The sequence below is a fragment of the Lepisosteus platostomus genome, chromosome 2 (genome assembly GCF_059453375.1).
Source record: "Lepisosteus platostomus isolate fLepPlt1 chromosome 2, fLepPlt1.hap1, whole genome shotgun sequence".
NCBI lineage: Eukaryota > Metazoa > Chordata > Actinopteri > Semionotiformes > Lepisosteidae > Lepisosteus > Lepisosteus platostomus.
In genome coordinates, this window is record NC_142612.1 from 48,726,155 (window position 1) to 48,747,879 (window position 21,725).

The window sequence follows — 21,725 nt, forward strand, 5'->3', positions numbered from 1 at the left end:
TCAATAAAGTGTTGATAATATTTATCAGTAATAACAACAGTATTAGCAGTTTGAAATTATTTGTTGTTATTAATAAATGACTTAGCTTCGAACATGTGTGATATTAAGAAATATAAATATTTCTTAATATCACACCTGAAGAAGGCTCCACGGCCGAAACGGTGTGTTTTTTCTCTCTTCTTCTTTTTTCAGCATGGAATAAACCTATTACTTGAAATAAAAAATATGTCAATATAGTGTTCTATAATATTTTCTATTTTAGTTTTTCAAATAAATCTTTATTTGTTAAATATGAATATAATTATATTGTTATTAATTTATTTAGATACGCAATTCCATATTATATTCCCTATTAATCAAATTCTAAAAAGTATGCTTTTGTTTACTACGATAACGAGCGTATTTGCAGAAAAGATTAAAACATTATAACTTTGTATAAAGTATATAAACTTAATATAGTCATAAAGAGCACATAAAAAGTTTTTCCAAATAACCACAGTATGTAACTGAATGAAAGACTTTGATGCTTTAAATGTTTAGGAAAAAGTGAAATACTGGTGTGTATTTTTTATTTAAACTACCAATACCAGCTATATACAGTTTACATAATATGTTTATGTTCCAAAATAAATACAGTTTATGACCTTCAGACGCATTATGCTCCTCTTCTCTTTATGCTCAGCTACTAAAATTTCCCTTTTGTTGTAAAATTCCATATAAATATTCAATACTAAGCATATTATAACATGCACAGTAAAGAGATTAAATGATTAAATCGTTTCACTAACAACCGATGCACCATGAGTGCCCCCGTCAGTCATTTTGGCCAGCCAAATCACGTACCGCGGTACACCGCGGCGCACTGTGGGTAAGTGCTTGTGGTACGGAGTTGTACCGTGCATTGTGAATGGCTGCATCTGTACATACACAATCACACTCAATTTTCCTAGAAGCCAATAAAATCATCAGTATCTTTAGGGAATGTGGGAGGAAACCAGAGCACATGGAGGAAACCCATAAGAACACGGGAGAACATACAAACTCCATGATTGTGCCGCATGTCTAGAATTGGACCCTGGGCCCCAGCACTGCAAGGCAGCAATGCTAACCACTACACCCCTGTGCCACTCTAAGAGCTTAATATTATCAAACAATAATGTATTCTGAAGTGTCAGCAGCAGTGTTGGGGAGCTTAGTTAAATTTCAGTAAGAGGTAAGTTGTGTAAAAGAATACTTTGGAAATTAATATAATTTAAAATATTAAAATAATTTTATTTTAAGAAGGTCAGCAGTTACAGTAATCTACAGTATGTAGTTTGTGTGTCTATTTACTATGTAGTGTCATGTAAGTTCTCCAAAATTCTTATTAAAGCATTATACATATACTAACAGAAATGTTCTGTATATGCAACCTATGGAAACAAGTCTATGCCAAATGGCACTGAAGCTACAAGTACAAGTGGACATTCAACTAAGTATGTTGTTCTAGCAATTTACTGCAGTTAATTAAAGGCCTTTAAAATAATTAATTGTTTACCTGTGTGAAATAAGTTGCTTTCCTACAGGTGGACAACAGGAATCAGAAAAAAAAATGTTATTCATGTTACACTGAAATGTTAAAATATAAGTAAAGAAATCAGAAAGTATTCTGAGGAGCAATGGAACAGTAAGCCATTTGGCAAACTGTAAACTTTATATCATTTAGGGACTCCACATTATAGGCAGAACACACATATAAACTGTATATCTTATAATACTTAACTAAATCATACATCAGCTGAGTTACAATAAAGGACAAGATCAATAAAATCAGAAATGTGGCAGCCCATTCATATCTGGATATCTTGCAGTTGAAACGCATCAAAAAGTCATTAGGATAAGTGTACAATTTCAGATGCGACGCTGAATCATTGCAAAATGTAGCATCATCATAACACTAGATGAGCTGTGAGTAGCACTTCCCTTTCCTGCCTATTCTAACAGATTTTTTTTCCAATTAACGTGTGCTAATATTGGAGGCTACTGCCATTTAGTTGCTATAGTTTTGTTGACTGGAGAATTCTAATAAGACATCCTTTGGGACACAAATTTTCATGGCCTTCAATTCACTGAAGCAGAAAGCCATGCTTGATTTACTACCAACTTTCAAGGCCACAGAAGTATTCTCAAGAAAAAGCTTATTATTTTATATACTACATCTTGCTTTGGCTATGGTGCTATCTGACAAAATGTAATGCAATCTATTAATCTTTCCAATGTTTTACTTTATATAAGAAATCAATAACGATATTAATTTAAAGATCTAAATATATTTAACGCATATGTTCGACATTACAGGCTGTGCCTGCTTGCCAGCACGGTGATGTCACTGCCTTTCCTTCTGAATAGCTAGCAGGGACCTCAGCCATCGGACAGAGGAGAGATCTCCCTTCAGATTTAAAAGGTTATTAATAATAACTTCAGTGTCTCATTAAAATTGGAATGTTCTTCCAAGTGTATAAAGAGGCGATACTCAAAGTGTCTCAATGTATTGTTATCTGAATCACCTGCTAATTTGTTTTATACCACGGGAAGACAGGAGAATGTGATTGTACTGTATCTGTACGAAATGTGTGTTTTGCCTGGCAATCTACCAGAATGCCCAACTATCTAAGAAGCCCTCCGTGACTACGCTCGTTATCGGAGTAGACAAAAGCATACTTTTAGAATTTGATTAATAGGGAATATAATATATATAATATAGTATTTTCGGGTTCGGCGAGGACGGGCACAATGATTCAGACACTACTTCTCATGTCTAATCTTTAGTTTAGTAGGATTTGCGCAATAAGCACATAGTTAAATGGGGATGACATCACCCACATCTATTATCACTGTACAACACTACTTCAGGTGGGTAGCCGTGTCAGCCTGTGTAGTCCGCAAAGGAACAAGTAATAGGTTTATTCTATGCTTAAAAGAGAAGAGTGTGAGGATCTTCAGCTCCAAATGAAACTCTTGGAGTTTGTAATGTAGGGCGCTCTGAACGAGTTAAACTTTGATGCAAGAAAATACTAGAAGCTATACTGATTCTTTCCAATGCAGTGCAGGTAAAAAAAATCTCTGATGTGGTATCTCTGATCTCTGACATGGTTTCATGGAGGGCTTCTCAGATAGTTGGGCATTCAGGTAGCAACCCCGGCGCCTTCTGGCTACAACCTCAGATCAGATGAGACGACCTGCTGAATTTAAGCATATTACTAAGCGGAGGAAAAGAAACTAACCAGGATTCCCTCAGTAACGGCGAGTGAAGAGGGAAGAGCCCAGCGCCGAATCCCCGTCCGTCCGTTGGGCGCGGGAAATGTGATGTACGTAGGACTGCCTCTCCCGGTGTCGACCGGGGGCCTGAGTCCTTCTGATCGAGGCCCAGCCCGTGGACGGTGTGAGGCCAGTAATGGCCCCCGTCGCGCCTGGGTCCGGTCTTCTCGGAGTCGGGTTGTTTGTGAATGCAGCCCAAAGCAGTGGTAAACTCCATCTAAGGCTAAAACCGGCATTAGACCGATAGTTGACAAGTACCGTAAGGGAAAGTTGAAAAAAACTTTGAAGAGAGAGTTCAAGAGGGCATGAAACCACTGAGAGGTAAACGTGTGGGGTCCTTGCAGTCCAAAGGGAGGATTCAACCCGACGGGTTCCAGTCGGCCATCCCAGGACCGGCGGATCCCCCAGCGGGACTGCCTCCCGGCCGGGCACCCCTCCCTCCCACTGGGCACATTTCCTCCTCGGCGGTGCGCCGCAACCGGCCCTGGGTCAGCTTGGAAGGGTCCAGGGGGAAGGTCTGTCGACCGGGGAGGACTGTCCTCAGTGCGCCCAAACCGCATCGCTTCGCCGGGCTGGGGACCGACCCTCGACGGGGCGCCAGGGGTCTGCGACGAAGTCGGCTACCCACCCAACCCCTCTTGAAACACGGACCAAGGAGTCTAACGCACACGCGAGTCAGAGGGTGAGCGAAACCCCGAGGCCCAATGAAAGTGAAGGCCAGCGCCCGCCGGCCGAGGTGGGATCCCGCCACCACCGGCTCGTCTTGCCCGCTCCGTCAGGGAGGTGGAGCACGAGCGTGTGCGATAGGACCTGAAAGATGGTGAACTATGCCTGGGCAGGACGAAGCCAGAGGAAACTCTGGTGGAGGTCCGTAGTGGTTCTGACATGCAAATCGGTCATCCGACTTGGGTATAGGGGCGAAAGACTAATCGAACCATCTTGTAGCTTGTTCCCTCCAAAGTTTCCCTCAGGATAGCTGGCGCTCGACAGTCGCGCAGTTTTACCTGGTAAAGCGAATGACTAGAGGTCTTGGGGCCAAAACAATCTCAAACTATTCTCAAACTTTAAATGGGTAAGAGCCCGGCTTGCTGGCCTGGAGCCGGGCATGGAATGCGAGCCACCTAGTGGGCTACTTTTGGTAAGCAGAACTGGCTCTGTTGGATGAACCGAACACTGGGTTAAGGTGCCCGATGCCGAAACTCATCAGACCTCAGAAAAGGTGTTGGTTGATATAGGCAGCAGGACGGTGGCCATGGAAGTCGGAATCCGCTAAGAAGTGTGTAACAACTCACCTGCCAAATCAACTAGCCCTGAAAATGGATGGTGCTGGAGCGTCGGGCCCATACCCAGCTGTTGCTGGCACCGGGAGCCCGCGGGGGCTAGGCCACGATGAGTAGGAGGGCTGCCGTGGTGAGCACGGAAGCCTAAGGCGCGGGCCCGGGTGGAGCCGCCGTGGGTGCAGATCTTGGTGGTAGCAGCAAATTTTCAAATGAGAACTTTGAAGGCCGGAGTGGAGAAGGGTTCCATGTGAACAGCAGTTGAACATGGGTCAGTTGGTCCTAAGACGGGGGGAGCGCCGTTCATAAGGAAGGGGCGATGGCCTCCGTCGCCCCCTGCCGATCGAAAGGGAGTCGGGTTCAGATCCCTGAATCCGGAGTGGTGGAGACATGCACCCAGTGCGGTAACGCATTCGAACCCGGAAAAGCTGGGGCTCCCGTCAGCTGCTCATTATCACAGTAAAAAAATACATGCTTTTTGAATTTGAATAATAGGGAATATAATATGGAATCGCGTATCTAAAGAAATTAATAATTATATGATTATGTGCATATACAGTAGCCCAAATTATCACAGTTGTAAATTTTCTTTGGAAATGTCTGCATCAGTTAAACTCATTCTTACGTGATTACGTGTGTGGTGTAATGGCTTAAGTGTGTGCCTTACATGCCTGAGGTCAGCAGTTTGAACCCAGCTGTCGCCATGAGTTTTCTTTTAACAAATAAAAATTTGTTTGAAAAACTAAAATAGCAAATATTATGGACACTATATTGACATTTTTAGAATTTGATTAATAGGGAATATAATATGGAATCGCGTACATAAAGAAATTAATAATGATATGATTATATGCATATACGGTAGCCCAAATTATCACAGTAGTACATTTTCTTTGGAAATGTCTGCATCAGTGTAACTCATAATTACGTGTGTGGCGTAATGGCTTAAGTGTGTGCCTTACATGGCTGAGGTCAGGGGTTTGAACCCAGCCGTCACCATGAGTTTTCTTTTAACACAAAAAAAGTTGTTTGAAAAACTAAAATAGCAAATATTATGGACACTACATTGACATTTTTAGAATTTGATTAATAGGGAATATAATATGGAATCATGTATCTAATGAAATTTATAACAATATAATTATATATATATACTGTAGCTCAAATCCTGCTAAACTAAAAATTAGACACAAGAAGAGTATTATTGGACAATGTTGTGAGCTCTGGCGGAATTCCTCTGTAAACTGAAGAGTTATAGAGGAGACATGTTGTGTATCGCCTCTTTTTACACTTGTAAAAAACAACATTCCAATTTTAATGCAACACGGAAGGTATTATTAATAACTTAGTACTTTCGGGCTCACGTTATGCGGGTATTCAGGATTGAACCCAGGCCTCTAGCATCACTCAACAGGGAACAAGCCAGTTGAACTACACTGACATCTGCCCTCATCGGCTGGCGGTTCAGGTCCCTGCTATTCACAGGAAAGGCAGTGACCTCACCGCGCTGGCAAGCCAGCTCACACAATACTTGTAATGTCGGCCATAAGGCGTATGCATTACTGAAACTGAAAGTTTAGCCTTTGTCACTAATGAAACCACTAAATAAAGACATAAATATGGAAAACCCTACATTACAAACTCCAAGCATTTAATTTTATCTATTCCTACAATATCGTTAGCAGTGTAGTTACAAGGAACATGTCAAAATGTTTCCACAATTGAATGAGATTGATAAAAATAGGGAAATGATAGAGTCCCCATTACCCCCATTTTGATTAAAATCTCAAACGTGTGTTTAATTAAATGCCCATATTAATTCACAATCTGACAATGAAACATAAATCATTATCTTTGTTGTCTAAGTCCCTTAATTAACTTTAAGCATAGCTTTCTCACCATTTAGATTTATTTTTCATACCACCGTTAAACAAAGCAGGAGCGTATTGTACTTCCTCATGGAATCACACGTGGAAAGATTAGATTGTAATCCTTTTTATTTTTTTAAATAAATTTTAGAAAAGTGTCATCTATACAAAAAAGTTGTATTTATTTAATACCGCTTGACTGTTATATTGATAGAGATAAGAATTCAAGTTGTATGCAGTTTAGACCTTCATTAAACTGTATTACAGCATGTTAAACATTAAACATGAAAACGTTGGTACATATATATTTTATAAAAGCAAGATTGCTCAGTTGGATAAAAGTACACAACCTTCCACCTTCATCATAAATATTTTAATTATGCATTAATACTGAGATGGATAGTTTTAGTAAATATGTTGACAAATTTCTAAATTTTTGCAAGATAAAATTTTATCCAGCTGTGAATCAGCTACGTGACCTTGCCCTTCGTGAAATTGTGGAAAAAGATTTAGTGGGCAGCATTACTCACAGTGTAGTGACCATAGAGTGCTTTACTACACTTTACAGTATAACAGTATAAAGTAAGTATGTTTTTTAATGTTTGTAACCACTATTCTTGCAAGTACATTTTGTATTCTGTTTGCTTCTGTGTATTAGCTGGTGGGAAAATTTTCAAGGTGAAAATTCTACCACAAGGAGTGTACCTTTAAAGCAGAGAAGACCGCACAAAGCTTTTTCTGCTCTGCATGTTGCTCAAGCCATTTCTCTTTGACTCTTTCTTTAGTCATAGAGGTGGGAAGACACCTCCCCCCTTCCCACCTCACCTGTTCCCATTTTTTAACCATTCTGTGTCTGAATTGCAGCGGGTGAGGGACACCAAAAGAGTGAACCCTGTTTTTGTTATATAGTCAGATTTAACATATGTTTGAACACAGTCTTGCAATTTAATGTTTTTACAAGGTGTGGAAATGCAACAATTTATCACAGTGTGAATTGTAATACTAATTATTGATTGCTAATAGTTTATGCACCTGTAAAGAAATGGTGTAAAAATGACAAAGTGAAGGCTGTGAAAACATTCGCATTGTACTTTAAACATAATGCAAGTGTTCTCATAACTCTCGTGGAAATACTACAGGTGTGCCAAAATCGTTTTCAAACTTCAAGGTAACTTTACCGCGGTTGAAAACCGAAGAAAAAAACGACTCTGAAAAAGTTACAAGAAACTTGAAATTATTATTAAATTAATACTGTAAATAATGACCAGGCACATTATTATTGTTTCAGTGGTATTTTTAATACTGCTTTGTTATTCAGGTGACTTTCTGCTATCTAAATAATTTTTTTACAGCTTTTAAATTCTCAGTGTTTGAGTTAGGCAGGAACACGTCATTGTATCTTATTTTTATTACATTTTTAAAAATAAATAAAAGGTAACCAGCAATCAAATGTCCTGTTTTCTCTTAAAACTCGTTTTTCCATACTGTAGTTTTAAAACTTGAACAAATATGCATGCAAACAGCGTAATGTTGTATAGTTTTAAAGCCACTACAGTATAACTTGTGGGAAATACATTTACTTGTACTGCATCAAAGCTTAACTCGTTCTGAGCACCCCACATTACAAACTCCGAGTTAAAAAGAACGTCAAAACATTTCCAAAATAATCACAAGTGAATGAGTTGATGGATTTAATAATAATAGAGAAACTATAACACTAATCGTACAATGCAACTAAAACACTCAGTTTCCCATACTGTAGTTTGAGTCTTTGTGTAATCTGTAAGTTCTTTTTACTTCTTAATTAAGCAATTGAAACACTTTCATTTTGTAAATACAACACACATTCCGTACAGAAATAAAATAATATTTTCTACAGGTGTTAAGCAGATTAGCAGGTTGCTAACAAAATAGCACACCATCCACCACTGCCCAGTATAACTTTAATCTAACAGGAAAAAGAACATTTTCAGAGAGCAATTATGTTGTGTTTATGTAGAATAAGTGATTAGATTTCTGAGCAATCTAAATTCTTATTCATTTAAACAGTGACGTTTCAGCTGCATACCCCCGTGAGCCCGAAAGTGCTACATGATTAATAATGTCTTCCATGTTGCATTAACATTGTGTTGCATTACAAGTGTAAAAAGATGCGATAGTTGGTCATACAGGTAGATTGCCAGGCTAAAGGATTTGTAAATATATTTTGTAAAAGCAAGTCAGTTTTTTGCAACACATAAAAGACATTTTTGTCACCATTAAATTGTTTCCTTAAGCCAGCACTATAAAATAATGTATCCTCAGTGAGATGCTGCCATCTTATTGTGGGTTTCTAACACTGTATAGTTCCATCCACACAGTGCCTTTATTTCCATCCATTTTCTAATCTCTTTATCCAGTACAGAAGATTTAGATCCTATCCCAGCAAGCATCCCCTAGCGGTGTAGGGCGCATACCCACATTAGCCCGAAAGCGCTACATTATTAATAGTACAGTATCTTCCGTGTCACTATAACGTTGGAATGTTTTTTTTTGCAAGTGTAAAAAAAGGCGATACACAACGTGTCTCCTCTATAACTATTCAGTTTACAAAGACATTCTGCCCGAGACTCACAATATTGTCCAATAATATTCTTCTTGTGTCTAATTTTTAGTTTAGCAGGATTTGCGCGATAAGTACATTGTTTAATGGGGATGACATTACCCATGTCTAAATCACAGTACAACATTTGTTTGTGCATGGAATGCCATACCATCTCTATTGGATTTAAATCTGGGGATTCAGCTGGAGTTTTCACAAGCTGTCTCTTGTGAAAACAGCCGAAACATTGTGTTTGATTTCTTCTCTTTTCAGCATGGAATGAACCTATTACTTTTTCCCTCACTGTAACTACTGCATGATTTCTTTATCCATTTCAGCTAAATGAGGGGAATTAAATCAGTCAGAATCTTGGAGTGCCAATTGTAAAATTAACCCTTCTTCCTTCATTTGCTTAACTTAAAGAATTTTGCGAAGAACGTTTGTAATGCAGGGCACCTGAACGAGTTTGTCAAGATCACGGTTTCAAAATAAAAAAAAACATCAAACCTTAGATTGGATGAGAATGTCATGATTGTTTCACAAGGATGTGAACTTTGAATATTTTGTGATATTTAGAAATACCAACAAATTCAATAAAGTGTTGATAATATTTATCAGTAATAACAACAGTATTAGCAGTTTGAAATTATTTGTTGTTATTAATAAATGACTTAGCTTCGAACATGTGTGATATTAAGAAATATAAATATTTCTTAATATCACACCTGAAGAAGGCTCCACGGCCGAAACGGTGTGTTTTTTCTCTCTTCTTCTTTTTTCAGCATGGAATAAACCTATTACTTGAAATAAAAAATATGTCAATATAGTGTTCTATAATATTTTCTATTTTAGTTTTTCAAATAAATCTTTATTTGTTAAATATGAATATAATTATATTGTTATTAATTTATTTAGATACGCAATTCCATATTATATTCCCTATTAATCAAATTCTAAAAAGTATGCTTTTGTTTACTACGATAACGAGCGTATTTGCAGAAAAGATTAAAACATTATAACTTTGTATAAAGTATATAAACTTAATATAGTCATAAAGAGCACATAAAAAGTTTTTCCAAATAACCACAGTATGTAACTGAATGAAAGACTTTGATGCTTTAAATGTTTAGGAAAAAGTGAAATACTGGTGTGTATTTTTTATTTAAACTACCAATACCAGCTATATACAGTTTACATAATATGTTTATGTTCCAAAATAAATACAGTTTATGACCTTCAGACGCATTATGCTCCTCTTCTCTTTATGCTCAGCTACTAAAATTTCCCTTTTGTTGTAAAATTCCATATAAATATTCAATACTAAGCATATTATAACATGCACAGTAAAGAGATTAAATGATTAAATCGTTTCACTAACAACCGATGCACCATGAGTGCCCCCGTCAGTCATTTTGGCCAGCCAAATCACGTACCGCGGTACACCGCGGCGCACTGTGGGTAAGTGCTTGTGGTACGGAGTTGTACCGTGCATTGTGAATGGCTGCATCTGTACATACACAATCACACTCAATTTTCCTAGAAGCCAATAAAATCATCAGTATCTTTAGGGAATGTGGGAGGAAACCAGAGCACATGGAGGAAACCCATAAGAACACGGGAGAACATACAAACTCCATGATTGTGCCGCATGTCTAGAATTGGACCCTGGGCCCCAGCACTGCAAGGCAGCAATGCTAACCACTACACCCCTGTGCCACTCTAAGAGCTTAATATTATCAAACAATAATGTATTCTGAAGTGTCAGCAGCAGTGTTGGGGAGCTTAGTTAAATTTCAGTAAGAGGTAAGTTGTGTAAAAGAATACTTTGGAAATTAATATAATTTAAAATATTAAAATAATTTTATTTTAAGAAGGTCAGCAGTTACAGTAATCTACAGTATGTAGTTTGTGTGTCTATTTACTATGTAGTGTCATGTAAGTTCTCCAAAATTCTTATTAAAGCATTATACATATACTAACAGAAATGTTCTGTATATGCAACCTATGGAAACAAGTCTATGCCAAATGGCACTGAAGCTACAAGTACAAGTGGACATTCAACTAAGTATGTTGTTCTAGCAATTTACTGCAGTTAATTAAAGGCCTTTAAAATAATTAATTGTTTACCTGTGTGAAATAAGTTGCTTTCCTACAGGTGGACAACAGGAATCAGAAAAAAAAATGTTATTCATGTTACACTGAAATGTTAAAATATAAGTAAAGAAATCAGAAAGTATTCTGAGGAGCAATGGAACAGTAAGCCATTTGGCAAACTGTAAACTTTATATCATTTAGGGACTCCACATTATAGGCAGAACACACATATAAACTGTATATCTTATAATACTTAACTAAATCATACATCAGCTGAGTTACAATAAAGGACAAGATCAATAAAATCAGAAATGTGGCAGCCCATTCATATCTGGATATCTTGCAGTTGAAACGCATCAAAAAGTCATTAGGATAAGTGTACAATTTCAGATGCGACGCTGAATCATTGCAAAATGTAGCATCATCATAACACTAGATGAGCTGTGAGTAGCACTTCCCTTTCCTGCCTATTCTAACAGATTTTTTTTCCAATTAACGTGTGCTAATATTGGAGGCTACTGCCATTTAGTTGCTATAGTTTTGTTGACTGGAGAATTCTAATAAGACATCCTTTGGGACACAAATTTTCATGGCCTTCAATTCACTGAAGCAGAAAGCCATGCTTGATTTACTACCAACTTTCAAGGCCACAGAAGTATTCTCAAGAAAAAGCTTATTATTTTATATACTACATCTTGCTTTGGCTATGGTGCTATCTGACAAAATGTAATGCAATCTATTAATCTTTCCAATGTTACTTTATAAAACTAAAAATAAAGTTTCTGAAATGTTTACTAAACTGATAATAATTTTACATTCTTTATTTTGCATGCTACATAATGGGTATATTTCCATCTTTTAACATTGCTTGTTTCTTAGCAATATTTATTATGTCTCTCATAGTGCATGATCAGTTGTTAATAGCGTACACTTATGCTTTTCTGAAAGCCTGTAAATAGGTTAAATGTGTGGCAATATAATGAGTTATTGCAAGTGGTCTCATGCGGCCTATGATTGATTGCACGGACAAGCTCCATGATCACGGGCAAATAAATCCTATATCAACAATGCAAATTGGTCATTGTAATATATATGTACAAGTAGATAAAATGGAACATAAGCACATATTTACTGAGTTTTCATCTGACATACATCCAGCAAATTAGTATCAGCAAAAATGTATTTTCTCCATGATCTGTAGTGTTCATACTACTACATACAAATTCAGTGTTGAATTTCTTGAAAACAGCCAGGATATCTGGCAAATAATATTAGCACATTAATATTAAGAGCACAATAATGAACACTGGTTAAGAAATTAGCTCCACTGCCATTTACCAAAATCAAGTCACGGATGCAAATTCTGCCATAAATTCAAGGATATCAATTTAAAATATAGTGAAAGAAATTAGCAGATAGAGTTAAGTATTTTGTGAACTTCCTGAATTGTTGAAAAATGCAGTCATATCAAATTGTAAAGATGTACAGAGTGCGTTTGGAAGAACTATAAGAATCCCAAGAGCACTACTCTGTCTGTTCAAGACAGTGCTACTCTATAATAAAGCTTTATGTACCAAGCAGAAATAAACAGCAAATATGAAAAGAAATATAAGTGATATAACTTGATTTTGATCATACTTTAGATCATCTAAAAAATCCACAGTAAGAGTATATCATTCCACCTGTTACAGCTTTATGACTCTTAGCGCATTTTAACATTGCCTGACAATTTCCTTTAAGGCAGTCAATCACTTAAAAGAGTAGCACAATGGTTATGCATTTTTACTGTTTTTAAAATGTAACAACAGTGCATTAGCACTTAAGAACTGACTTCTCAGCTGCAGGGTGACCTTTTTCATATTTGTTGTGCATGAAAATGCGTTCACTTTTAGCCGCTTAAATCTCACTGCTTGCATCAGCTCAAAAGCATAGCCTGAATAGGTTAACAGCATGTGAAATGTCAATACTCATAACTTGCTTAGAGAAATACTATGGAGATGTTACCATAATAAATTTTTTATTAATGTTAATACCCTAGAGATTAAGAGTTTAATAGAGAGAGGACTAATAGAGAGAGGACTTTTGTGGCTCTCTAAGGCTTTGATTAAAGCCAAACTTTTAGCATTCTCCCAAGTTCAGTCTTTAGGATTCAGAAAGCCAACCTAGCCATTTCTCCTATTGATGGTATTAACAAGACTTTATCTGGGAGTTTAGAGTCTCTATTACACATACAATCTAATTAATTACTGGTGCTACAGTTGATTGTCAGAATGCATCAATATTGTTACTGACTTCCCTTACAGATATAGGTGACTCAGAAGTGTCTCTAAGAATCTAGATAAAGTGTGTAACATCTGGTAGTGTAAACATTTCCAGCTTCAAAGCTAAGGAGATGATTGCTGAGATGTAATGGGTCCAGATTCTGTGATCAAAGCAATCATACATTTTATCTTGGTTTACCTTACTTAATTAAGTTCTGGGTAGATTATTAAGTGTAAATCAACAGTTCAGAAAGACAACATATAAGATCAGATCAGGACAGAAAAAGAGGGAAGAACAGACCACAAGAACATAGAGGCAGAGGACAGAACTCAAACGCCAGGTGAGAGTTCCTTGTTGGAGATCAACTGAAAAGACCCGATTGGATTTAAACCTTGCTAAGAGAGCTTGCTATTATTTAGCTTTTTGGGAACTTGGAGTTCCTGAGTGAAGAATCTCTTGGTTTAAAACAGCATCGCCTGCTTAGTGGGTGAATTTTAGAATAGGGGGATCTTTCATTTAGAAAACCCCATCTGGGTTTTCAGAGAGAAAGATACTTAATCATAGAATGTATTGTATTTAATTTAGAAGGCAGCTTCTCTCTTCATTTGGCCTTTGTAGGTGTTAAGAATTGAATACCTGGTAACAGTCTAGAGTTTACTGGGTGGTCTAGACATACTGTAGGTCACTAAAATTCATTGTCTGTTAAACGTGTATGTAGAGAAATGTGTGTGTTGAATGTTTATGCTGTTTGTAGTGTAGTGTATGGTTAGTAAATATTTATTTAACCCATTGTGCCTGAATTATTATTCTTTTCACCAAATCTGTGCCAGAGAACAAATAATTAATGTGCCTATAACTAGGTCAATATCTCAAGTATATTCTTAGAGAAAAATGTGCAAGTTGGGGGTTTTGATAATTTATTTTACAAATTGATTTATTGGCTCAGTCATTTGCTGATTTATTCTATTTTTGTAACCCTCTATTTTTAAAAATTTGTACCCTTCTTCTGGATTTACAGCGCAAGAACAACAAGAAAGTAAAGCACATTTAGCACAGATTAGTAGATTCTGTAGGATAATCAGTAGGTGGCATAACTACCTATGGGCCAGAAATTAAACACTAATGCCTTTGCAAAGTGGGTAGGAGGTGCAGTTTTACCATGGAAACATTATCTCAAAAACTCTGTTCCTCTGTGGACAGTCCATTCTTAATGCATTCTTTTATAAACAGTGGGGGTGCTAATCGTGCTTTTAATGACTAAATGTGATACATGTTAATAATTTTCTCATTCCTCTGATTCATTTTTAAATAATATATTTTTTCCCATCCTTATCATCTGTCATGGTGAGGTTCCTGTTAGATTCATACACTTTATTTTATTGAGTATTTTTTCTGACAAAAAGCCTGGCATTAACTGTCAGCTCTTTTTAACTTATTTCTATGCAATGAAGGCAATCATTTCAAAATGCCACAATGTCTGCTAATTTAAAATCTGTGCTGAACTGCATATTTGAGGCACCAGTGCTTCCCTGAAGACAGGCTGTGTTCCTGCACTGTTTACAAGATTGATGGTATCTGAAGTAGACTGTCTGCCCTTCAAGGCCAAAATTGTGTATTCTTTGAAATTAACCCATTCTCCAACATAAGATATGAAGTCACATGCATATATACATTTATAAAGACTAGAAAATACATTTTCAAACACATGTGTAATAGGACATTTATAGAGCCCCTTTTCAACTTCATATAGATAAACATAAAGACTGAACTTGTTCTTGCCCATAAAATCTTGCCAGTGTGGCAATGATGGCAAATGGGAAAATTGCAGATGTTTCAAATTTACCTACACCTTTAAATTTTATGTCTGTTTGTACACATATGTTTTTAGAAAAGTATATGGATTTTGGATATTAATTGAATGTTTTGGCATCATTTTGATTAATTGACCATTCAAGTCTGACCATGATGAAATCCTATTTTTGACTGTTCATCACCTCATTGGTGAGATGGTTGATTGGCACAGGTAATTTAACCAGTTGAACATAGTGAAACCTGGTTTGATTATAGTGTGGGTCAACTCCTGTGTAGAGTATGGAAATTCTCCCCTAGTTGTCATTCTGTGAGAAAGCTTTGTCATGGACTGGTGTTCCATCTAAGATGTAGTGCTACTGTATGTTGAACCCTATGTTTACATGATATGGGTTTGTTCTTCTAATTAATAGCTGGATAGAGACACTTCAATAAAGAACAAAAGACCTTGGAATTGTGTCTTCTGTTTTATTTTTTTATGTGATAGTACAAATTGTAATGAATCTTTATGCTTTTAAAGTACTAAATATTTGCCAACTTTGTGCACTAAATGAATAAATTGTATATTTGGGCAAACAATGACAAACAGATTTTTCTTTTCTGTAAACTTTGGCATATTGTCAGCCTATATTGCATCATGCTACAGAAGGGATGTGAAGTGTCTCCAGATCAACAAACATTTTTAAATTGTTAATTTGCAGCTGCTTTTCACACTGCCTGTAAATTAATTAAAACCCAAACTAAGCATTATTGGCTTAATTGACATTACTGTTCAACTCATATTAAATTAAAATGTAGTATTCTTATGTGTAACAGAAATAACAGGATTCAGTGTACAATTTATAAATGATTTTTTTCAATATTGTATTTACTTAACAAAACAAGAAATTATGGCTATAATTAATTGAGAAATCTCTTTCAACAATCATTCAAGATTAGGGTTGTATCCACGGACTAAAGAAAGCCTGTTGTACAATAGTGCTCATCCATAAAAGGGTGAAAAAACTGGATACAGTACAGTTATGGAATCTATAATTAAAACTAAACCTAGGTATAAGCAAGGCCATACAGAACAGTCAACATGGATTTTGAAAAGATTGCTAAACTAATAACTAATTCTTTGAAAAAAACAACAATAGTAAAAGACATACACTACAGAGTACATGATAAAATGCTACGCGATGCAGAGCAATGCTATAGTAAGACGAGCAGGAGGGGCCACCAGGGACAAACGGTGGAATGGTTTCAAAAGAGAGACGTGAAAGGCGGAATGGATTCTGAAAGTGGGGGGAGTGCTAGTCGATAGGTGACTGGTGCAATCCGTGAGAGGATCCGGAAAGGACCTATATACTTAGGGCCTAGCTTCTTGGAGGACAGGCGCAAGGATAAATTCTTGGTGGCCAGCCAGACGAACTGACCTTTCCGGAAATGAGGGGCAGGACTATGACGTCTGTTGGCAAAAGCGGCATGGCGCTGGGTTGACTTGAGAAGAGATGTTCTAGCCACCTTCCAGATCCTCCTTAACTTCGAGATGTATTGCCTCAGAGACGGAATTGTCGTAACCAGAGGGGCGTCAGAAATGAGGGAGGGTTGGTAACCTAAGGAGCAAAGGAAGGAAGAGAGTCCTGTGGAGGAGGATGTTAGGGAGTTATGTGCGTACTCTGCCCAGGGAAGTAAAGATGACCAGTCATCTTGGGAAAATGAAGTGAAGGCTCTAAGAAAAGCAAGGAGTGTTTGATTAGTTTTCTCTACCTGCCCGTTGGCTTCCGGGTGATATACCGAAGTTAAGAACACAAGAGTGCCCAGGGCTTGACAAAACGCTTTCCAAAAGGCTGAGACAAACTGGGGACCTCTGTCCGAGACCACATCCCTGGGCAAACCATGGAGGCGAAATATGTTCTGGACGAACAGCATTGCCATCTCCTGGGCTGTGGGTAAGGCTGGAAGCGGAAAAAAGTGGGCTGACTTGGAAAATCGGTTGGAGACCACCATGATAACCGTATTTCCTTGACTGCTGGGGAGATCCGTGATGAAATCCACCGCTATGTGAGACCAAGGGCTGTAGGGGACCGGGAGGGGGTGCAGGAGACCCATTTTCTTGGCACGTGGGGTCTTGGTTCTGGCACAGGTAGGACATGCTCGAATATAGTCTGCTACATCCGCTCTCATGGTAGGCCACCAGAAGTCTCTACTCAGGAGATCCAAAGTACGTTTGACCCCAGGGTGGCCTGCGAACTGTGAATCATGACTCCACTGTAAAACCGCCGAATGTGATGCGGGTGTCCAATTCCAGGACCTGGGAGATCGCTGCTTCCAGGGAATGAGAGTGGATTGGCATGAATACCAAGTGTTCCTCCAACTCCTCTGATAAACCCTTACAGAAAAGGCAAACAAGAGCCTCTGGGTTCCAGGCAGACTCTGTGGCAAGAGACTGAAATTCCTCCACATAATCCTGTAGTGGTCTGTCACCCTGTTGAATTGCTGAGAGCCGAAGGTGAACCAGGTCCAGGTTGTTCTGCGAAAAACGTGCCTGAAGATGATCTGTAAAACTATTAAAATCCATGGGTTGCGAATCTGCTCTGGAAAAAAAAACAGAAGCCCAATCCAATGCCTGTCAGCAGAGAGATCGCAAAACCAATCTGTTCTCGCGACGTAGGAAAACGCTCTGGATGCAGATGAAAAGAGAGAAAGCATTGAGTAATGAAGCCTCTGCAACCAGAAGGATTACTGTCATATTTTTCATGGAGAACAAACGGTAAGGTTGGGGGGGCCGCGGCTTCTGCGGAAGAAACTGCAGGAGGAGCTATTGAAGGTGCCGGGGGTACCGGGGGGGACAAAAGCCAGGCAACGTGATTGGTAAGAAGTTGGACAGACTGCTGTGACTGAGATAGAGCTTGGGAGTGCTCCTGGAGGAGGGAGCTAAGAGCTTGCGCATCCGCGGGATCCATACTGTAGGGCTCGGTATTCTGTAACGAAGCTAGGTAGTGTTGAAAAAGCATCCGATGCAGATGCAGGAGTCCTTGGGAGGCGACTAAGCGAACAGAGCAAAACCTGGAGCTGAGTCGTAGTCCGAAGGCGTAAGGTAGGTCAAGATCCGGTTAAGGCACTGGTGGCGAACAATCCAGAACGTGAGACAGGTATGAGGTCGAAACAAGAGCGGCAGGGTCAAATCCGAAAGTAGTCACAGGTAGCAAACAATCCAAGGGGCGAGATGAGAACCAAAGTCCGAAGGCAAAAGGTGAGGTCAGAATTCCAGTAAGGCAAAAGGAAAAGAAATGCTAGGTAGAGCAACAAGAAGTGAACTCAATACCGAGCAACGATACACGGGTAAGGAAGGCTAAAATAATGCAGCCTGCAGCAGGGTAAGGCGTCTGATGAGAAATTAACATGTGTGGCGGCATTTGTAATTAACACTCTGCTGCTGGAACTGATTAGCCCTCTTGGAAGCTAGTCTGGGCCGGTTAGTGGTCGTGACACCAGTGTCCTGTCCAGGGTGCACCCTGCCTCTTGCCTGTTGATTGCTGAAATATTAATAATAATAATTGCTTACACTTTTATAGCCTTTTCTGGACATTCCAATCAAAGCACGTTACAGGTAACGTCCACCTCCCGTCCACCTCCACCAATGTGCAGCATCCACCTGGATGATGCGATGGCAGCCATATGCACCAGAACGCTCACCACACATCAGCTATCAGTGGGGAGGAGAGCAGAGTAAAGAAGACAATTCATAGATGTGGATTATTAGGAGGCCATGATTGGTAAGGGCCAATGGGGAATTTGGCGAGGACACCGGGGCTACACCCTTACTCTTTTTGAGAGACACCCTGGGATTTTTAATGACCATAGAGAGTCGGGACCTCGGTTTTACGTCTCATCCAAAGGGCAGCTCCTGTTTACAGTATAGTGTCCCCATCACTATACTGGAGCATTAGGACCCACATGTACTGCAGCATGAGTGCTCCCTGCTAGCCCCCTAACACCTCTTCAAGCAGCAACCTTAGCTTTTCCCAGAAGTTCTCCCATCGAGGTACTGACCAGGCTCACACCTACTTAGCTTCAGTGAGTTGCCAGTTGTGAGCTGTAGAGTGATATGGCTGCTGGCTACAAAAAGGTCTGGCTCCCCTGTCAGCCTGAATTGGATTAAGCCTTTTGGTCAACATGTTAAAAAAATGTATTGCTGTTCTGAAAACAGTTGAATGAAAACCTGATATATTTCAAGGCTTATTTTTAGCCTGACTACTAAATTAACTCAAAGGCATTGACAAAATTAATCCAGATTGGACTTCTTTAGAACCAGTGTTTCAGTACAGTGGAAGAGTTAGTTAGAAGAGGAGAGAAAGTATGAAACAAACTTTCACATTATCAAAGATGTTATCCTGGCTCATTTCAAGAAATGGCTAGATGACACAATTGGATTAATTAGCTACTAACAACCAACTACATGGCCTGAATGGCCTCCCTCCGTTTGTGTTTTATGTTCCATATTGTTATAATGCTGTCATTTTTATTTAAAATATGTACTGTATCACCTAGATAAGCAGATTTTTTTCCCCAGAAATATGTAATGTTGTACTGTTCATTTTGCTTTTGCTGGCTTTATCAGTGGAAGGGTTTTTGAAGACTGGAAGAGTGGCACGTCAGTAAGTCAAATATGTGAGGTGACATGGATAATCAATTTATACAGTTAGGTATTTCACTAGATCTATTCAGTTGAAGTACCTTGCTGAAGGGTACAACACCAGTGTCTCCTGGGAATTGAGAAACCTGTTACAAGCTCAGATACCTAACCACTACTCTCCAAAATAATTGAAAAACATAGATAATCTTTTATGTTTACAAACTTTCTGTTTCATCTGCAACAAGGGACTGTCCATAAGCACTCTGGTACTGCTGTTCATCAGTGTGTTTTGCTGTAATTTATAGTTTATAGGCATATTCTCTAGTTCCAAGGGAAATGTATCTACACATCCAGCATCACTGTAGCTTTCAGTACTAGTGTTTCTCTCACAGAACTCTTTGTGAAAAATATTGCTGAAAAATGCTGCATGGTAGCTGCCTCTAACAACCTTCCATTGCTTTGATTACTATACATTACATATATACATTGACTTCTTGAGCCTTGCCTAAACCCATAGATTTGGGCAAAGATGTTTTATTGGCCATGACAGTGCTATTGTGTTATCTCACCCAAATCCCCTGCACTAAATCTGACCAAACCCTATTTTTTTCCAATGGTCTAGTCTTTGGGTTCTTAACCTGGGGGAGTAGTCCCAGGGAGGTTGTACAATAGGTAACAGAGACAGAATCAACCAAAGGTTAACACACACACGAGGGCGGTAAACAGGACACGTACAATGGTTCAGGGTGGTTACATATCAAATGACAATAACAGAGATAAACAATTAACTATTATATACGCCTGCATGGTTGAGACTATTTACAGATGCAGCCATTCAAAATGGGTGAGGTATTTCGCGGCATACCCCGGTGGGCGTGTCACGGTATCACGCGGTATCACGCATTTCACGTGTGTCACGTGACTAACTATCCGGCGTCGCCTTGTAAAACCGCCAGGGGGAGCTTAACCTCTCATGTACAGCATTTGAGCCTTTAATTTTGAACTGTGTATTACAGCATGTTAATCATCAGTCATTAAAATGTTGGTATATTTTATGAAAGCAAGATTGCTCAGTTGGACAAAAGTACACAACCTACCTTTATCAGAAATATTTATGCATCAAAGCCTTTACTGAAGATATTACTAATAGTATTAATAATGGATGACTTTGGACAAGCTGTATACTCAAAGTATAATTTCTTTAGCACATTTGTACAAGCACTTGGAATCTGTCCAAGCCATACTTTGTCAGGCATTTGGTTTTACTTCAACGGGCATAAAAACTTCCTTGCTTTTAACAGGGCGTTTCATAATTTCTAGCTAAGAAAATGATTTAAAATGCGACACCTATCATTCAACTAGAGCTTAAAATATCACAAGGAAAAATACACACCGGTATTCCATTTCTCCCTAAACATTGTAAGCTTCGAAGTCTTTAACTAACGTGATACCGGAGTCAACAAGCATACTTTTAGAATTTGATTAAAAGGGAATATAATATGGAATCGCGTATCTAAAGAATTTAATAACGGTATGATTATATCCGTGTACTGCGGCAGGGCTCTGTAGGGCTGTTCCGCCTGCCTGATCATGCGAGCTGTCTTGTAGCCTACTGGTCTAGGTGCGTGACTACCAGCTGGCAGGTTGTGTGTTCGAATCCAGCTGGTGCTGGGCTTTTCATTTTAATTTATTTATTTTTTAATCGCGTAACATAAACATATTACCGTATGCAAACTGTACTGTATACAGTATGTATATGTATATTTAATGTCTTAACTGTGCCCGTTTAATTGAATTTAAAAAAAATATTTAACACGAACATTAAGCTGTTTACATCTTCCGCCTGAGAACAGTCACCCGTTGCTACCCAACGCAGAATGTTGATTGGCTGACACTATCTGACACCCCTCTGATTG

At 38.5% G+C, this 21,725-nt stretch overlaps 1 protein-coding gene and 1 pseudogene across 7 annotated transcripts in view; one reads left to right on the plus strand and one right to left on the minus strand.

Moving 5' to 3' along the window:
• The window catches only part of LOC148676410 (neural cell adhesion molecule 2-like), a 923,711-nt gene that overhangs the window by 443,027 nt on the left and 458,959 nt on the right, over positions 1-21,725 (minus strand). The window lies entirely within an intron of this gene.
• On the plus strand, positions 3,195-5,174 carry LOC148676412 (28S ribosomal RNA; annotated as a pseudogene).